Source organism: Anser brachyrhynchus, assembly GCF_964034855.1.
Source record: "Anser brachyrhynchus genome assembly, chromosome: 3".
In the NCBI taxonomy this organism is placed as follows: Eukaryota; Metazoa; Chordata; class Aves; order Anseriformes; family Anatidae; genus Anser; species Anser brachyrhynchus.
The window spans coordinates 4676584-4693801 of record NC_137696.1 but is presented as its reverse complement, the minus strand read 5'-3'; the positions used below and the strand labels follow the sequence as shown (position 1 = coordinate 4693801).

The following is a 17218-nucleotide window of genomic DNA, read 5'->3' as shown; positions in this document are numbered from 1 at the left end:
TCACAGATAAAATCTTGCTAAGTGGGGCTCTCTGTTCCCTTTTAGTTGGAAATTCCTGAGGAGCTGACAGCCGCCACCTCTCAGGCAGACAAGGTCCCACCTACACCAGGCTCCCTGTGAGTGCTCACCTCTCAGGTACAGGACCCCAGGATTTCTTGGCCTCTGAGAGTCAAGAGACCTTGTCCATGGCCCACAGCGAGCCCGTACCTCCTTAGGGAAGCCAGTTGGTCCTGCTGTAAGCAGGAGGGTCTTGTTGGACCTCCCTGGCTCAGCACGCAGTGGAAGCCAAGGCCACAGAGCCAGCTCCTGGCACAGGAGTGGGATAGGGACTTCAGCCCATCTCAGCAGTAGTTGGCCCCTGAAAAGCAGCAGGTTTTAAGCCAGCCTGTTCTACCGTGCCTTCAAGCAATCAGTGGGAGCACAAATACCTGCTGATTTCCTGAAGGCAATGAAAGGAGCTGTTTTCTCAAACATGGCAGTGTGACTGTGTTCAAAATAAAATTACAAAAAAGGCTTTTTGGCATGCTGCTCCATTTCCAGAACTCTGATTTTTTTTTCTCCCTAAGACTTCCCCACAAAGTGGGACCCTGGCCCAAGTGAGATCAGTAGGCATTGCCCTAGTGACCTCAATGAACCCAGGATTTTCATTTGCAGTGTTCAATTTTTGTGATTATTCCCAAAGAACTACACAAGAAAGGGAAATTAATTTTGAAATCACACTGTAATCTGATTATCTAAAATATAGGTAGAAACATTTCTATCAAATCTTATCAAGAGTCCTGCTCATAAGGAGATTTTATGTGCCCCTGCCAAAGCCTTCATACTAATATGAAATGCTATATCTTCAGTCATGAGTCTACAGGCAGAACAGTAAACCTGTTTGAGGTTTGATGTAGATTTTTTGCAATCTACATTTGAAATTCATAGCACATAAGACACATAGATGGCCAAAGTATTTTAAGAAAGTGCATGTAAATTGTCCACAGTCTCTTCAGAATGAAGGAAAAACAAAAACATATTTTGCTTGTAGGCACTTATTTTGAAAGAGATTCCTGAAGTCTGCTGGGTTTGTGGATAGCATCAGAAATGCATTTATATTAAGACCTTAATTGTAGCATTTTATAATTAAATTTCTAATTGTTTTCTATAGACAAAGATAATGTAGTTCTCCTTTGGGAATCCTCCGTCCCTGTGCAATTGGGCTTACGTTTGAACGCATATTGGCATATGCAATTTTCTAGATCTCATTTTAAAGCCTCACAGCCGCGTTGAGTGCTGCTTGGGGAGCAGCAGTGCTTCAAGACCAGCCCTGACTGTTTCCAGTCCAACAGCAAACAAGGGTTTGCATGGGGGGATTTCTTCAGAGATTATGCTGCAGGTAAGTAGGGAGGAAGAGTTTACATTTCCCTGAAGGAAAGAAACACCTGATTTTGCCTCATGTTGATGGCCACCACCTGCTGAACATCGCATCCAACAATTCAGCAGCCATGTAGGCATGAACATCAATGGGACACCGCTGCACGAAGGCACCAGTGGGAGCTCCCAGATGCAGGGCTGTTTCAGGTGAGTTGATTCAATGAGCTGAAGAAATGGGATCCCATGTCGTAATGTTCCAGCGACAGAAGGTTCCAGCTCGGCTGCTGAACAGTACGTGACTGTGACTTTTCACTACTGTGACTCCCACGTTGCATTTTATTATTATTCTGAGGGGGTCTCCAGCTCTCCTCTGCTCTGGGCTGCCTGTTCCTGCTCTGTGTCACACATTGCGTGCACCAAGCCCATGCAGTGCTTGCGTGCTGAGACTGAGGGGTCTGGGAGCACCTTTTGGAAAGGACTGGCTGAGAGGGTGGGACAGCCCAGTGCTCAGTGAGCTGCTTGCGTGCCCTTCTAGGTGTGCTGAATGCTGACCACCCGGTGTGGCAGGAGAGGGCAAGGCAACTACTCCCTGTGTGTATATAAATGCATGTATTTCAGCCTCACGTTCTCCAGCCAATTGTTGGTTCTTAAAAAGTAGAAGGAACATAAATTCACCATTTATTTATTTATTTGTTTGTTTATTTTGGTAAGCCACGAGGATTGTGATTCTGACACAGCTAATGTATGCTTCCGTCTTTACGAAGGCAGTGGGCTCGGGGGGCTGGGAGACAGGACTCATATCTACCTTAAAAGCAAACATGGGAACATCTCCTTTCTTCTCTAATGCCTTGTTCTTAGGAAGATGTCATGCAATAAAATAAACTCATACAGAGCTGGGACCTGACATGTTTGGCTTGTTTCTGTAGCACATTTGTGTGTGTGTGTGAATAAAAAAAATGTATTTAGCTTAGAGATACTAAACTGCAAGAGTATGGGGCTAGCACACAATTAAAGCACTTGCAGATGTAAGGCTATTGCCCTCTGCTTGCATTGTTGAGCTAAGGTGTGCCATGTTCATACTTCTATTCTTACCCAGCAGGGCATGCCAGTAGTGGTACCCACATCAGCACCATCAGCACTTAGGGAGGAGGGATGCAGAGGGAGAGAAATGAAGCTCAAAGCTCTGGAATAAGGAGGAAATGTATCTAATCAGAAATAAAAGCCCTCATCAGGCACAGACAATAGAGAGTAAACTGGCTTCGGGAGAACTGTTCAGGCATCACAGGAGCCAAATCAACAGCCATCAGGTAGGAATACAGTCATGTCAACTACTTAAATCATTCCCAAAAGCTGCTTATGCTTGAGACCTTCCTAGACACTACAAAGGAAGAAATTGTTTTGCTGCCTTAGAAAAAAGACCATACATATTTTTCCCTTTTTCCTCCATGCTTCATATAGTAGTTTCCTTACAATATATGTTACAGAAGCTGTTTTTCCTCAGTGCCAGGGTATGAGCAGGCTGGCTGACCTTGCGAGGAAAATAATTCTCAAATATAAGCTGTAGCTGGCGTATCAAACATGCTCCTTCACCCCACTATGCACAGAGGCTGTTGGCTCATAATAAGATGGCAGAGAGCTGACAGAGAGTAGGAGGCCCCAGACATACTTGGGAAAGGAAGCTTTCCCTGCACCCACACTGTGTTCCCGAGAACGGCAGTAGCAGGGTGCTGTGCTCTTATCAAACACTCGTACGAGTTTCGTGTGAACCAGGCATGCTCTCCGTGTGCCTTTCTTTTGGGTTAGCTGGGACGCGCAGGGTGGCTGTTGTGAGCTCTGGGCTCTCTGTGTCACCTTGCTGCCAGCTGCGGGGGGATGGATGAGCCCAGAACCAGCATAAAGCCTGCTGATGTTGTGAGCAAATATGAGCTAACAGTGAGTTTGTACTGGCTCAGCGTCTCATGGCATTTCGGAGCTGGTATTAGGAGCTTTAAAAATCACTGTAATGCAGCATGACATACCTAAAATTTGGGGTTCCTCCCAGCTCCGACAGAACCAGACATGAAGCTCAATCGTTGCTCCAGCTGTCCCGGCCATTTGTCCAAGAGCTAGAATGTGCTCATTTGCAGATGTGGGGTGGTAGCACTAACGCTTATGATATGCACTAAACCACCCCAGCCTTGTGGCCAGGACTGGAGCTGACTGCCCAGAGAGATGCCAGCCCCACCTCTCATTTGCAGTATTGTCCTTGGTAGTGACAGTGATCACAGGTACCACAAGCTCAGGGGCACTGGGAAATGGCAGAGGCTTAAAACTGAAAACCAGGCCTGTGGAGGAGGGCCATGGTAAGTAAAATCAGCTGAAAAGACTGCATGGTTCTGATTCCTGCCTAACAATTTTCAGTAATGCAGCTTGTGGTCACTGGTTGGAGGTGGATTTCCACGTCATAAAATATGACGCCCAGCACCAGCAGGGCTGAGAGCAAGCACCGACTGTTTCTCACCTAGGGAAGCTGGCATTCAGCACTCTGTGTCTGCCTTTGCAAGAAAAAAAAGTAGAGTTTCTCATCAGCACCACACACACACACAAAAAAGTGAAATTAATTGAACTGTGGTGGGTGTGACTTGATCTAGGAGCAGCCTCACAAATGAAATTTGGAGCTATGCGACACAGGAAGGAGCTAGCACATTAGGTTACAGTAGGACTGACGAATTAGTAAGGAGACCCTATCCATAATTTCAGTGAGCTGGGACAGACAGGTAGGAGAGAGAAAGATGTGCACAGAAAAACCAATATTCAGGTAGGCCAAGATCCAGGGACTTCAAAGGGAAAAAAAAAAAAAGTCAGCCAAGTTAAGGGAAAAGAAATCTCCTGCCCTTGGTTTCTGCCATTTGTCATGCTGCTCGAGTGATTGTGTAGATGATGCACTTTTGCTGAGCTCCTGTTAGGACACCATAGTTAGAGAAATGAATTGCCCCAGAAGGCCAGAATGAGGTCTTTCAAAGGTCATTATCAGAACTGGTTTCTCATCAATATACTACTTGATTGGAGGAAAAGACTCAAAATTGCAGGGCTTTGATTGCTGAGGGGGAAGCTTTCAACTGCTTCCCGCTGTTCTGTCATTTTGTGCTAACCTCCAACGGCCCTGTTAAATTGATGTCCTGTTTCACATTCACTGCCCACAAATCACTCTTCTCCTGCTAATATAGGAAACAGTCACACATGATAGAAATTGGAGTGGCTAAACACGAAAGCCAGTAAAGAACTCAAAAGCATTTCCTTACTGATCATGGTGCTGATTCCCCCCCAGAGCACTTCACAATATTCACTTGTGAACTTCGTTCAAAAATACAGAGCCTCATGTCTGCCTTAACAGACTCTTTTGCACAAATACTTGCTCCCAAACAGTGCAACGTGAGGCTGATTTCTGTGAGATAGCTAATTTCTTGCAGCTAATTGGAAGGAAAAAAAAAAGGCTAGGAGTGATGCAGCTGTTCAGGCAACGAGGTGTCATCGCTGACACTGTGTGCCTCTGAGTACTGCTGCTGTGGGCTAGGTCAGCAATGAAAACAGCACAACAGCCCTGTTTTCTCAGGACTGCCGTCCCATGAGAGAGTGCCTGGAGCCAGGAAGTTATTGGGCCTGAAGAGATGCTAGCAGGCAAAGTTCAGAAAGTCTGTGGGGTTATTTCTATTTGGTTTTGATTTTTTTTTTTTATGGGTTTCTGAGCTCACACAGTCTTAGAGATTTGCACATGCTTACAGTCTTGCATCCAGAATTGAGTTGCCCTGCCACTGATGGCATTTTACTGAAGGCCACTTTCATTGCCAGATTAAGCTGAAAGAAGCAGACTGGGCATGGAGAGCCCCACTGATCCCATCTATCCCTGCTCTGATGCAGAGGTCCGCCAGCAGCAGAGGGAGGGATAGACAACTGGAGATCCTAAAACAAGAGTAGGTTATCCAGGAATACCCTTAATAAAGGTCTTAAAGGGCTTCAACACAACTGGAGAAGACAGAGTGAGTGAGCACCTTGCAATCTATAGCATTTGTTGTGAGCAAACAAGAAAAATCAGTCCATTTTCCACTGGCCTTCAAATGTTGTTGTTTCCCTTCACGCCTCCGTGTGTTTCCCCCACTGCAAAAACTGGAGGACGAAACTGAGTGCCTCTGCAAAGCGCCTTTATATCTGCTGATCAAAACTGCTTGGTTTTGGCAGCAGGTATCAGGACAATTGCCACAAAGCCCCACTCTCCTTGGGCAGCCCAGCCCGCAGGCAGGCTCTGTGACCAAAAGATCCCCTTACCGTCCCCAGACTGAGAGAAGGAGCACTGCTGAAAATCAGCAGGAGAGTGGCCTCGTATGTAAATCCTTTCTAAAATATCTGTAAGCCTCAGCTGCTTTAGTTCCAGCAGTTCTGCCCATAACAATGAACTGCCAGCCAAAAGGTAAATAGAAATGCAAAATATCCCCAAAGCAAACACGTTACTGTCTTTTAAAACAAGTCCATTTAAATAATGGGAAAATATATTAAAGAAACAGAATCTATTCGGGTTTATGTTTAAAGATGATTTAATGCAAATATCACAGGTTTATCCTGAGTTGCTCCCTTGAGAGGATTCACTGGGGAAGCAATTTGTTTCTTTTTAGCTAAGACAGGAAGCTTTGAAGTTAGCGAGTTGTCTGTCTCTGCGAGTAGCCCATTTAATCTTAAGGAAAAGTGTCAAATCCAAGTTGGAGTTGTTAACTACTTGTGTGTCGGTGCGTTGTTGCAAGCACTGGCAAGAAGTCGTCGGCAAGCTGGTGACTGGCAGTACAAAGAAGAAAAAAAGTTTATATATATATATAGGCTATTGACATTTTTTTTTTTTTTTTCAGAAGCAGTCTCCAGAGTTTTAGGGACGTTTGCCTGCTCCATCTCCCCTGGTACTACTTACTGCTCCTTTAGCTGTGCTAATGAACAGGTTTCTGGAGCTTTGCTGTAACTGGATTAGGTAAATGACCTAGGTTTAATTTCTTTTACTTTCAGCTTGGAATATTTTGCTGATTTCATGCACAGGATTGCCCCACAATGGGCTTGCTGGCACAACTGGGTGAGCGATGAGGTGCGACCAGTCGGTTGATGGAAGCAGGTGCCTCTTGCAGGCTGTTTCCCTGCACAGAAAATTTTAAAAGCTGTTGTCTGAAACTGCCATGGGATTCATGTCAGACTCCACCTTCATCCCAGAACTGTTCTTCTGAAACCAATTTTTCCACTCTTTAGCTACAAATCAGACCCTCAGCTATCAATCAGCACAGCTCCACTGAGCTGGGTTACATGAGCTCTGCACAGTGTCAACTTTTAGCCCAGAGGCACCAGCCTTGGGGCATCAGCTGCAAAGAAAACATCTGCAGTGTGAGTAGCCTATAAAGCAATCCGGGGAGGTCAGCATGCATCTGAAGATAGCTCAAAACAATAACCAGAGGGGGAATATAAACTGTTTACTGCACTTGGATTTGCACTGAAATGTACTGATGCAAAATTCATAGCCAACGTGAATTAATTCACTCCTGATCATTTCCTATAAAAACTCCAGCTTCTCCCCACTTCCCCTAATGACTTCTGCTCAACAGCTGTGGATTTGCAAACTGAACTGCAGTAGATGTTAACATTTCAAAACAGTGCTAAAAACAGTGAATTGAATTGCCTTTGAAATTTTAAAGTTGCTCCCAGTTATACCAAATTAAACTTGTGATGTTCTTTATGGGCTATACTTAATCTTTGAGCATCTTTCATCTCATTATCACCCGCATGTGAGGGAGATGCATCATCCCTCTTTTGCAGATGGAAAAAAGAAGCACAACATCTGAGAGAGTCCTGGAAATTGCTCTGATCAGTAGCATGGGCTAAACTCACAAGAAGGCCCTTGCCTTTTCACGGTAGCTGAATCAGCTGCAAGATCTCAGGTTGGTTTTCCCAGCGTACCGCAGAATTTAGGTCAAGTTCCCACTGGGGACCAGGCAATGAGATGTGCAAAGCTGTTCCTGCTTTGCAGCAGCTCCTCGGCTGGAGAGGAGAGCTGGGCGCTGCTGTTTAAGATGTTGTTGTCCCTGTTCCTCCTCTGGAGGGTGAGCTGAGGGCTGCAGCTGAGTTAATGGCCTCAACAAATGCACGGTAAAGTCAGTTTATGTAATGACCTGGAATTTATATCTTTGCTCATGAAGCAGGAGCTGGTGGCTCTTTTAATGACTAGCGTGTAGTGTAAATACCATCCTGAGCTGAAGTCTTTCCTCAGACAGTCCACGCAAATGCTGATGAAGTCAAGGAGAGCTGGGCTGCTGTCCAAGGACAGAAGGTGGTTGCTTGTGTGCTTAGGATACACCGAAAGCATTAGGAATGAGATGTGAGAACAGAAGAGTAAATAAGCCTATTTACCATGTGGGGAAGGGCTGCCTTACAGACAGTTAGGTGCAAAAGGACTAGTCAAGGACTGCACTCATTCGCCTCTCCCAAAATCACAGGCTCACCTGCCCTCTTTCCCCCCATCAGCTCAGGAGTGAGCCCTGGGATACCCCTTAAAAGGGCAGCTCTACAACAAGGAGGTGTAGTCCTGTGTGCTTTGTTGAAAAGATTCCTCATCTGAAGAACTAAAGGCATGACTGGAGATATTTGAGAGTACAGACTTGTAGTAAGAGGAAAAAAAAAAAAAAAAAGGCTGCTGTAATAATATTTGTATTTCCATGGTTCTGTAGTTGAAAAGAACTGAGATTATATGTTCATAATGTTTGCTGGAGAAGCCTCTAAGTCAAGTCAAAAGGAAATGAGGTAAAAAGATGTTTTACTGACACTTTTTTTTTTTCCCTTCAAGTCTGCTTTGCTTTATAAGCTTATGTAAGCAGCTGGTATAGCAGAGCATCCTGCTTCTAAACTCTGACTTTGGTGTGGCTTCTCTGGTAGCAGCAGCTTTCAGTGCAACTAGCTGCAAGAGGAGCAGCTGGGTTCACCCCTGGTTCTGGCAAGCTTCAAGGAAATCCATCGCACCTGGCTGCAAAGCCTGCGAGGTTGAGGAGAGGAAAGCAGGGATTTCAGTGGCTCTGTGCTTGTGTGCAGGATGTGAGCAAAGCTGGTTGCAGTGAATCAATGCAGAGGAGTACCACCTGAACACAGGAATAGAGATGAAGAGGATACATAACGTCCTGCAGAATCTTAATATTCCAGAAATAGGGTATCAGGTATGAAGTAAGTAATGGGGCTGGTTGGCAAAGCCTTGGATTATGCAAACTGACCCTAACTGGTGGCTACTTCAGGGTTAGAAATGTGTATGAATTTTGTGGCTGCAGTTTACCCTGCCGTAGTTAGAGAGCTGTTATATTAATAGTATAAACCAGGCACTGTGCAAATTGGGTGGGAAAAGAGAGCTTGTTTCTCTTGGCTAGAAGAGATCCCTCAAGAAGTGAGATTGCAGGAGCTGTGAGGGGAAGAAAAGAGTGGCACAGGGCCACAGAGTTAGCTGAAGTAGCACCTTCTGTGAGTAAGGCCTTCCCAGCAGAATTAAAAATTCATCAGGCCTAGGACCTTAATAAGCGATTTCAAAAGGGGATGTGGCAAACAGAGCTCAGCAAGGCAGGCAGATCCTGCTGGCCCAAGTGGCTGCAAGCCAGGAGCAGGGGGAGAGTGGGTCCGCGCTTCTGCAGGGAAATTATAAATAAAGGAGCAGTGGGAAAAGGAAGGGGTAAGTCATGAAGCAGCCAGAATTTGTTTAATGTTTCTCAGGATTTAAAGCTAATCACAAGCTCAGTTGACACTCATGATTCCTCCTCCCACCCCACACCTCCAGGATCTCCTAATTTATAGGCGACCAGGCTCCTGCGCTTTTCATGAGCATGATGTACGTGAAGGGAGCAGCCTAATACCTCAGCTGCTCCAGGAGCCTGACAGTGTTTTCTCACTGCTTCTCCCTCCAATAAATCAAAGTGTTCAAATCTACAGACTGCACAGCCAGTGAAAGTCCTACAGTAGGGAACAGCGGCTGTTTATGCATTTTTACAGCCGTGAATCTCCTGGATGGCATTCCTGCTGACTGGAATGCCTTGCAGCAGTTATATAATTGCAAGCAAAAATTTCATTCTTTTTGCTAAATTGCTGAACCAGAAGGGTTTGCTTACTAACGGACCAGAGGGAAGAAACTGGAAGGGAGACGCGAAGGGAAGAAGCCGTATAAACTCTTGGGCTGTGATCAGCATTTTGATCATTTTAGGAATTTGTCAAGGGGAAAAAGGGGAGTTGAGTGGTCAGAGATGGGCGAATAATTAACCATGTATAATTTAGTCAATGAATTTTGCTGATTGAGAACTATCTGCAAATGGGTTTGTGTGTGTATCAAATGTTCTTTAATAGCTCTTTTCTGTGAATAGGTTTTGGATTGTAGCTTTATCCTGAGGAGTTCATTTGGGTATTTGATAATTAAATACTGAGGAAGAAGTGAGACTACTAGCACACGAAAAGGAAATCACGGAAATGGTGCATGTGTAGTCTTATTGATTTCTGAAGGTATGAGATAGGGAAAGTTTGATTTGATCTTTCATGTCTCTCTCTCTAGCCTCTGGAGAGGTCACCTCAAGTTTTGAGAGCAGTGAAATCTGAGGCATTTGGAGTGAATTACCCAGTCCTATCATATATTTGTCTTGCATGAACCCAGTTTTAGGGGAGCTGAGTACCTGTTTGCCTGCACATGGTGATGGGTATGCAATACTCATCTGCAAATCTTGTGCAGACAACCAAGCCTATTTCATTAACTCATTATTACTTTCCCTCTTACCCGCCTCCTATCCCCTCATTAAAGTGATGTACTCCTTCTAGACTGTATTAGAGATTATTTAAAAAGCATCAGTTTTCCTGAAAATATTTGCAATGGAGCCTAAGCATCATTATTGCAATTAAAGATCTTAGTAACAAACTTTAGTATTAACTTCCAAGGCTCTGAGGAAGACACGGATGTTCTTTAACCTCCCCTCCTTGTGTAACTTTGAGAAGATAATTGCTTAGAGAAGTTTTATTATCCCCATCTTACAGCTAAAACCCATCTGAATGATAAAAAACACTCTTGGTCATGAGGCAAAAGTCTCAGACACATACATCCCCAAATCTGCAATGGGAGTTAGGAGAACGCCTGCTCTGAGGGTCTGACTACAGCACACCACCCATGAAGCTGATCTCGTAGCAAAGTACAGAACACAGTGATCTGCTGATGCTGATGTAAATCTGCAAGGCAAAATAAATAATAATAAAAAAAAATGTTATGAGAACACATTGTTTAGGTGAAAGTCTTTACTGGATAAAATGTGGATTTTGAAGTAGCAAGTTCAGAAGCTTTGCATCTTTTATTGCACTAGGTCATTTGCATTTTACCTGTTTAATTTAAATTAGTATCCACAATTTATCCCCTCCTCGGGGGGGAGGGAAGTAATTTTGTATTACCAAGTAGCTTTCTCCTGTGAAGTTCCTCCTCCAAGTAGCACGACTGGCTTTTCAGAAAACTCTGCTCAGCTTCTGTGTATGTGTTTGCAGCTCACAAGCAGATTGCTAATGCTCTTGTTTCAGTGCTTTCACTTAGTGGGTGACATTCCTGACAGTTTGATTACTTGGAATTTGAGGTGAAAGTGCCCAGGCAAAGAGATCAAGTCAAGATAGAGAAAAATGAGGAGCACGTTAGAATAAGAAAATTGGACTTTTTGTGAAGAACACAATTGCTTGTTCATATGTTGCTGAAATGCAAAGGTACTGTTAATAACTCTCTGAACGTCAGCTTTTTTAATTATCTTTGTATTTGCCACCTAGGATCACGAGGTAGGGACTTGTGGCTGCAGTGCGTACAACAGACAAAAGCAAAGCTGCTTGATGGAGCATCAAAAGTTTGTGACACTGAAGTTTCATGCAGCCATTGCTATATCTTTCATGCTTGAAACAATGATGAGAAATGATTGTCAGCTATGAAACCAAAATCATATCAATCCACTGCAGGGTTGTTGTTTTTTTGTTTTGTTTTGTTTTTCTTTTTTTTTTTTTCTTCAGTTGAAACCATGACCCAGCCTAGCACAGTTCACTTACCAACCTCAAGTGCTCTGTCAGGTTTGAAAAAGAATAGAAGTGAGTCAGGAAGGGTGAACGTATTTCATGCTTCATAAATGTATGTTGGGCTGGGAAGGAGAGAATGCCAAAAAGTAAAATCAAGCAGGTCAATGCTCGTATACCTCATTCCAATTATCTGTTGCATGTCTTATACAAAGACAGTGTATCTGCTGTCTGGATTTCCAAGGGGCATGTTCAATGTAGAGCAGCTGAAATGGAAGCTAAATGTTACTGTAGGCTTTAGTTTCCCAGCAATAGTGCTGCAGGTAATTTTTCTAGCTATAAATAAAATGATCCTTAAAACTGGATGCAAAGAAACAGAAGTTTGGGGGTGATTCGGCTTGCCATCTCCATCACAACCTAGTCTTAATGAATATCTCGTTAGTTATTTCCACACCTGATGTTTCCTATGCAGAGACCTCCAGGATGCACCAAAGAAAGGGACTAAGTAGAGAGCAGGAAGATAGATGAAGCTTAAATTATCAGCAGCAGCACTGTTTGTCAAGTAGGGTATGCACGTCTGAGGGAGGCTGCGTGTGGCTGCTGCTGACAGACCCCAGGCAGCGTGCTCTGTGCGTGCACCCCTTCCGGAGGGACCCTGTGAAAGGGAAGTCCTCAGGCCTGGAGGAGGACAAGACTGATGCTAGCCTCTTGGCACCGAAGTCCACCAGGACTGAAGCACATTGACCTGCTGTGGCTGTGCAGAAAAGCTGAACTACTCAGACCCTCACTGCTCCATGGGGCTGCTTGTGTGGTTCGTTCCAGGGGCTCACAAGAAGCAAAACCTCTCACCAGTCATGGGAAAGGGACATCAATTTTGCAGTGTAAGTAACTTTCTGTGGCAGTGTTTTTTGTTGTAGGTGAGAAATAGAAAAGAGATGGGTTGGGTACTTCTCTCCTTGGGCATGAAGGAGAGGTCCCATCAACATAGTGCCCTCAGTGGTCCTGCCGTGAGGGCTCTTTCCGTCCCCAGGCTATACCAGATGCTGATGGGAATCCGAATCTCCCCTACAGAACTCTGTTTTCATCTCACTGATGAATATTTGTTGATCTCCTCCTCCATTTGCTTAGCAAAGTTGTGTTCTAATATCCTGGTTATAACATGAAGCTGATTAGCATACATGCACCCAGTCAGCCTCAAACATATGGGAACCTCTCAAAGATCATGTTAATTCCGAGGCGATGCTGCTCGGCGATTAGTCACAAAGTCTGCAGTATAATTTCATACCTCTATCTCCCTCTGCTCTCCTTCCTGTGCCTGCTCTGTATTTTTTGTACCACCTCTGGCAGAGAAGCTGGAGGTCAGACAAAGAAAGGAATGAAATACCGTCTAGCAAGAAAAGGTTATAAAGATAAATTGTACCACTCAAATGTGAGGCACTTGCAAGTGTGCTGCATAGCACAGAGTTCTGCATGTTGATGAGCTGTGTCACTTTACCTGTTTGCAATGCTCCTTCATCTTCTGTTGTTTTGCTTTAGAGCCAGTGATAATGCTGGCATTAAGCCATTTTTATGCCAAAAACTCCAAATGCTTTATTTAGACAAGGCTTGCTTTGCTCCTTGGCTAGAGAGGGCAAACCTGTGCCAGAGCCTTGAGGATACTTATTTGAGGAAGAGAATCACTTCAAGCAGCTGGATAGGTGGGTACTGTCCTCTCAGCATTAACCATGTGTACACAACCTCTTCATTTTCAGACACTTTTTGCTCAGAGGAGGCTTCCTCAGTGCACCTCCTGTCACATATGGGCTTATGAAGCCCTGCATTTCTGCTGGAAACTTCAGGGACTGTGCATCTTGGATGTCAGATGCAGAAGTCAGCTTGCCCTTGCAGATAGCATCCTCCAAAGCCAGTCCCCCTGCAGTGGGAATGTCCTGGATGGCATGGGGAGAAGCACAGGGGTAAAGCAGCTTGACAAGAGCACAAGCCAGCAGCTGGTATTGTTTAGCTTGTGCATCTGTATTATAAGATTTTATATGATTAAATTGTTCCACAAGGTAGCTGTAACTAAGTTATAAAAAGTCTCATAAATGTTCCAGCTGGTAGGTAGCAGACTGTGAGACGCAGCTGATGGTCAAATGTATACTCTAATCGGTCATGAAAAATTATATTTAATTCACTTAGGTTTACTTGAGAGACTTGAAGCTAAAGGATCAGCCAAAATACCCTTCAATTCTGAAACTTTTTTGGCCCAATTCCTAAACTCTGAATACCCAAGAATTTCATATTTGACATTTCAAGCCAGGACACAGCTGATCCTTGTGGCTTAAACCTTCAGTAATTATATAAATGAACTAACAAAATTATTTTCTTCTACATTGATGTTCCTTTTATCTACATAACTTTCCTAGGAAGCACTGTAACTGTAAGTAAAGGACCTCATGTTATAAGCTTCTGTTTTCAGTCTCAGGGACTTTTAGTTTGGTAAGCCTTTCTTGAAGATGTATGACTTTTTTTTTTTTAATTTTTATTTAATCTTCCTTGCAAGCAGGTTTGTTCTGAGAGCTGTTTTACCAAAGATGTGTCACTGAAAAATGGTACTGTGGACAGCATAGCCTGCTGAACCTGCTCCGAGTGAGAAATAGCTTTCCTCTATCAGCACCATCTCGTCTATGTTGTATGTGAATCAGCAGCACCTAAAAGACAAGAAGCAGTGTGCTTTGGTGAATAAAATGATTTTTCTTGCTTATTTTGGTAGAGGGAAGCATCCACAGGAGCAGTTGACCTTCAGAAATTAGGTTTACGATGTTGTAACTTGTTTGTGCTTCTATCCTGGTGGTCTTTGAGGAAGCTGCATTCTCTCCTACCCGAGCACACAGCATCCCCTGCATTGCTGCCTCACCTCCCACAGTCTGGGTTCCTGGTGTTGGCAGTTGCATTTAAGCCGAACGTACAAAGAAAGCAGAGCATCTTTCAGGCACGTGGTCTCCGCCTCATTTTTGGTGGCACTAATAACCCCAGAGAAGGTGTGCCGCTCGCTGTTGGTCTCCTCTTCTGAGTTTGGTTTTGTTGCAGTGGAAATTAGTCAGTGTTGCTGTAAATATCCTAAGATTATAGTGAATAATAATGATTCAAGCCCATATTATACTGTAAATTTCAAGCCTTTCAGCAGCAGTGAAAGAAGAACTGGGGGCTGAGGGAACTGGGGAGAAGCACAGGTTTGCCCCGTTGATTGTATTAAATTCTTTGGGCTGGGTTCTCCTGTCTTCATCTCTCTCTCCTGTCTGCCTCCGTTGTGGAAACTCAATATTCACCTTGGCTATGCCCACATTAGCAAGGCCTGAAGTGCAATGGCAATAGGTTGGTGGAGTGAGACTACTGGTACTGGGACCACCGTGCTATCGGGATTGCAAGTGGGGTTACTCCAGGCTGGTAGTCTCATGTATTAAATGTCCCTTCACAGCTGGGCTGTGTTAGCCACTCTACTGGAGCGTGTCAAGAAAAGCTCCCATTGATTTATTCTTCACAAAAAAATTGTTTTCTTTATAATGCTTTTTCTTTGTGGAAATAGCCACATTTAAAGTGTTCAAATTTGCAGAGAAAATTGAATCTACTTTTTTTCTTTTCTTCATTAATGTCTCAATTAAAAATCACTTAATTTTCTGTCCTAACAAAAATGGAAGAGCAAAATGACATAACAGGGGTAGCAGATGCCAGGCACATATTCTGCCAATACCCACAGTCTTCAGGATGGGCAAATATTTTTCTGCATTTAAAAGTGTGTATTTTCTGTTACTTTCACAGGAATACACTTTCAGGCTTTATATCTTTTCACACCAGTGGACAGTCCAACATGCCTTAAGTGATTGTTCAGAACACTTTATAAAAAGAAAAATAAATCAGGTAATATGTCCTAATCAGGTCTTGTCCTGAACTCATTGCCATCTTAAGTCCTTAAGTGAAAAAATATTTTTTTCCCCTTTCATTATACTTTTTATCATTAGAGAATATAACTCTGAATGTTGTTGCTTCAGTAAAATCCAGTCCCTCTTCTAAATCCTTGGCCTCAGTTATGCTGCAGCAATGACTGCCACTTACAGTTTCTACCTCCAGTTTTGTCTAACCACTGAAAATACCTTCTTTCTTACAAAAAAAAAAAAAAAAAGAAAAAAGTGTGTGTATAGATAGATAGATAGATTTAAGAGAGTTTTTCATTTAAGACAATCATTTAAGAAAAATTAAATGAAAAATCCAGGATGGACTCTTTCTGTTTCGCGTTCAGGAAAAAGCTTAGTTTGGAAAATGTTATCCAGAAAGATGAAAGCTTTGAAAAGCTCTTGGAGTTTTTATTAAAAGCTGGTTGTTATACTCAGAGAAGCAAATAAGAATAAATGATCAAAGACAAAGCTTTCTTCTTGGAGACCTCATTGTCTAAATAGAAAAACTGGGGTAGGAGGAAAAAGTTTTGCTGCCATCACCGTTGCATCAAATTCAAGGTTAATATTCTGCAAAGGAATCACAATAGTAAGGAAAACTTAAGTTTTCATCCCAAAGCAAGGAAATTAGTCAACTAAGAATACAGAAACACTAAATGTTCAATATCAGATAGACCTATGGATTTTTTAATTCAGTATCCTCTCTTTTAGCAGAGCCAATTCCAGCTATGTCAAAGATGGTTTAAGAAATTTCACAGTAGGCAACTTATAGAAAAATGTGCCTGCATAGATTTTCTGGCCCTCATTTTATAGAGCTTGCTTTCTGCTATTCTACCTGTTATATTAAATATGTACTCATGTGTGAGTACAAACAAAAACCCCTGTAGGTGTTTTGTTTTGCGACACTTTTTTTTTTTTTTTTTCTTTTTCACACTTGTTTTGGAGGCCTGCTCTGCTGCTGACCCAATTGCTACTTTTTGGCATAAACTCCTCAGGCAAATAATGCACTATTGAAGAGAGCCTCTCTTCCAGTTGCCTGATTTAAAAATGAATGAATTTAGTTGCCTGAATTAATTTTACTGTTTTCTAGTTGTTATAGTAAAAGTTGAGTAGAGATGCTCATGTAACCTTCATGAAATTTGCATTTTTTGCTTCTATTTCCAAACTATTGTAAGAAACCTATCCTTAATTTAATTTTTTCACTTTAACTTTTTTTGTCTTGAATATTTCAACAGCTGACTGAAATTTTACTGAGAGGCATAGAGAGAAGAAAACCAAAGTTAGCCGTATCAGAGGGAAGCAAGTCCATTTTCCCCCACTAAAGAACTATCTCCCAGCTCACACCTGGCGGAAAGATTGTGAGTTTCAGCGCTGCAGATGAATGTTTCTGGCCCGGAATGATTTCACCTATCTGAAAAGGGAGTTAAGTGTTTGTCAATTTTGTCTAAACTGCCAGGTTTTCCTAGAAATAGTGTTCCAGGTTTTCATAAGCCTGGAGACATTTTTGTCATTTCAACCTCGTTTAGTTTATTATATCCTGCCAGCCATGTCTAGATAAACTGTAATGAAGGCTGCTGCCTCCATTATAAACCCACATCTACTCTATCAACAAGCTTTCAGTACCATGACCATTATAAAAACTCTAAAATTTGATCTGCCATTGATGATAGGCAAGTTTCAATTTGTGGCTACTAGCCTGCACAAAATGATCTACAAATGGCACGTTGCAGGCTGTTATTTTGTATCCTGCAGGATGGTGTGAAAGTCCTCTCCCTTCCCTTCAAGGTGAAGGTCATTTCACCAGATCAGAAATTGCTATTGCTCTAACTGACATGGGGAACTATACCAGAAGCTTAATTTAAAATAAAAATAGAGGCAGTAGAATA

General features: G+C 43.0%; 1 long non-coding RNA gene across 4 annotated transcripts; it reads left to right on the top strand.

Annotated features, from left to right (window-relative positions):
• Positions 1-5596: 5596 nt before the first annotated feature.
• On the top strand, positions 5597-16509 carry LOC308193018. 4 transcript variants are annotated; one of them, XR_013949310.1, is made up of 7 exons: positions 5597-6346; positions 7177-7298; positions 8443-8564; positions 9747-9882; positions 10933-11109; positions 11876-12284; positions 13949-16509. It is a non-coding gene; the product is annotated as an uncharacterized lncRNA (long non-coding RNA). The 4 variants fall into 4 exon arrangements; XR_013949312.1 differs by lacking the exons at positions 5597-6346; positions 7177-7298 and adding an exon at positions 7395-8157 and having other exon boundaries at positions 13949-16507; XR_013949313.1 differs by lacking the exons at positions 5597-6346; positions 7177-7298 and having other exon boundaries at positions 8189-8564; positions 13949-16507.
• The last annotated feature ends 709 nt before the right edge of the window (positions 16510-17218 follow it).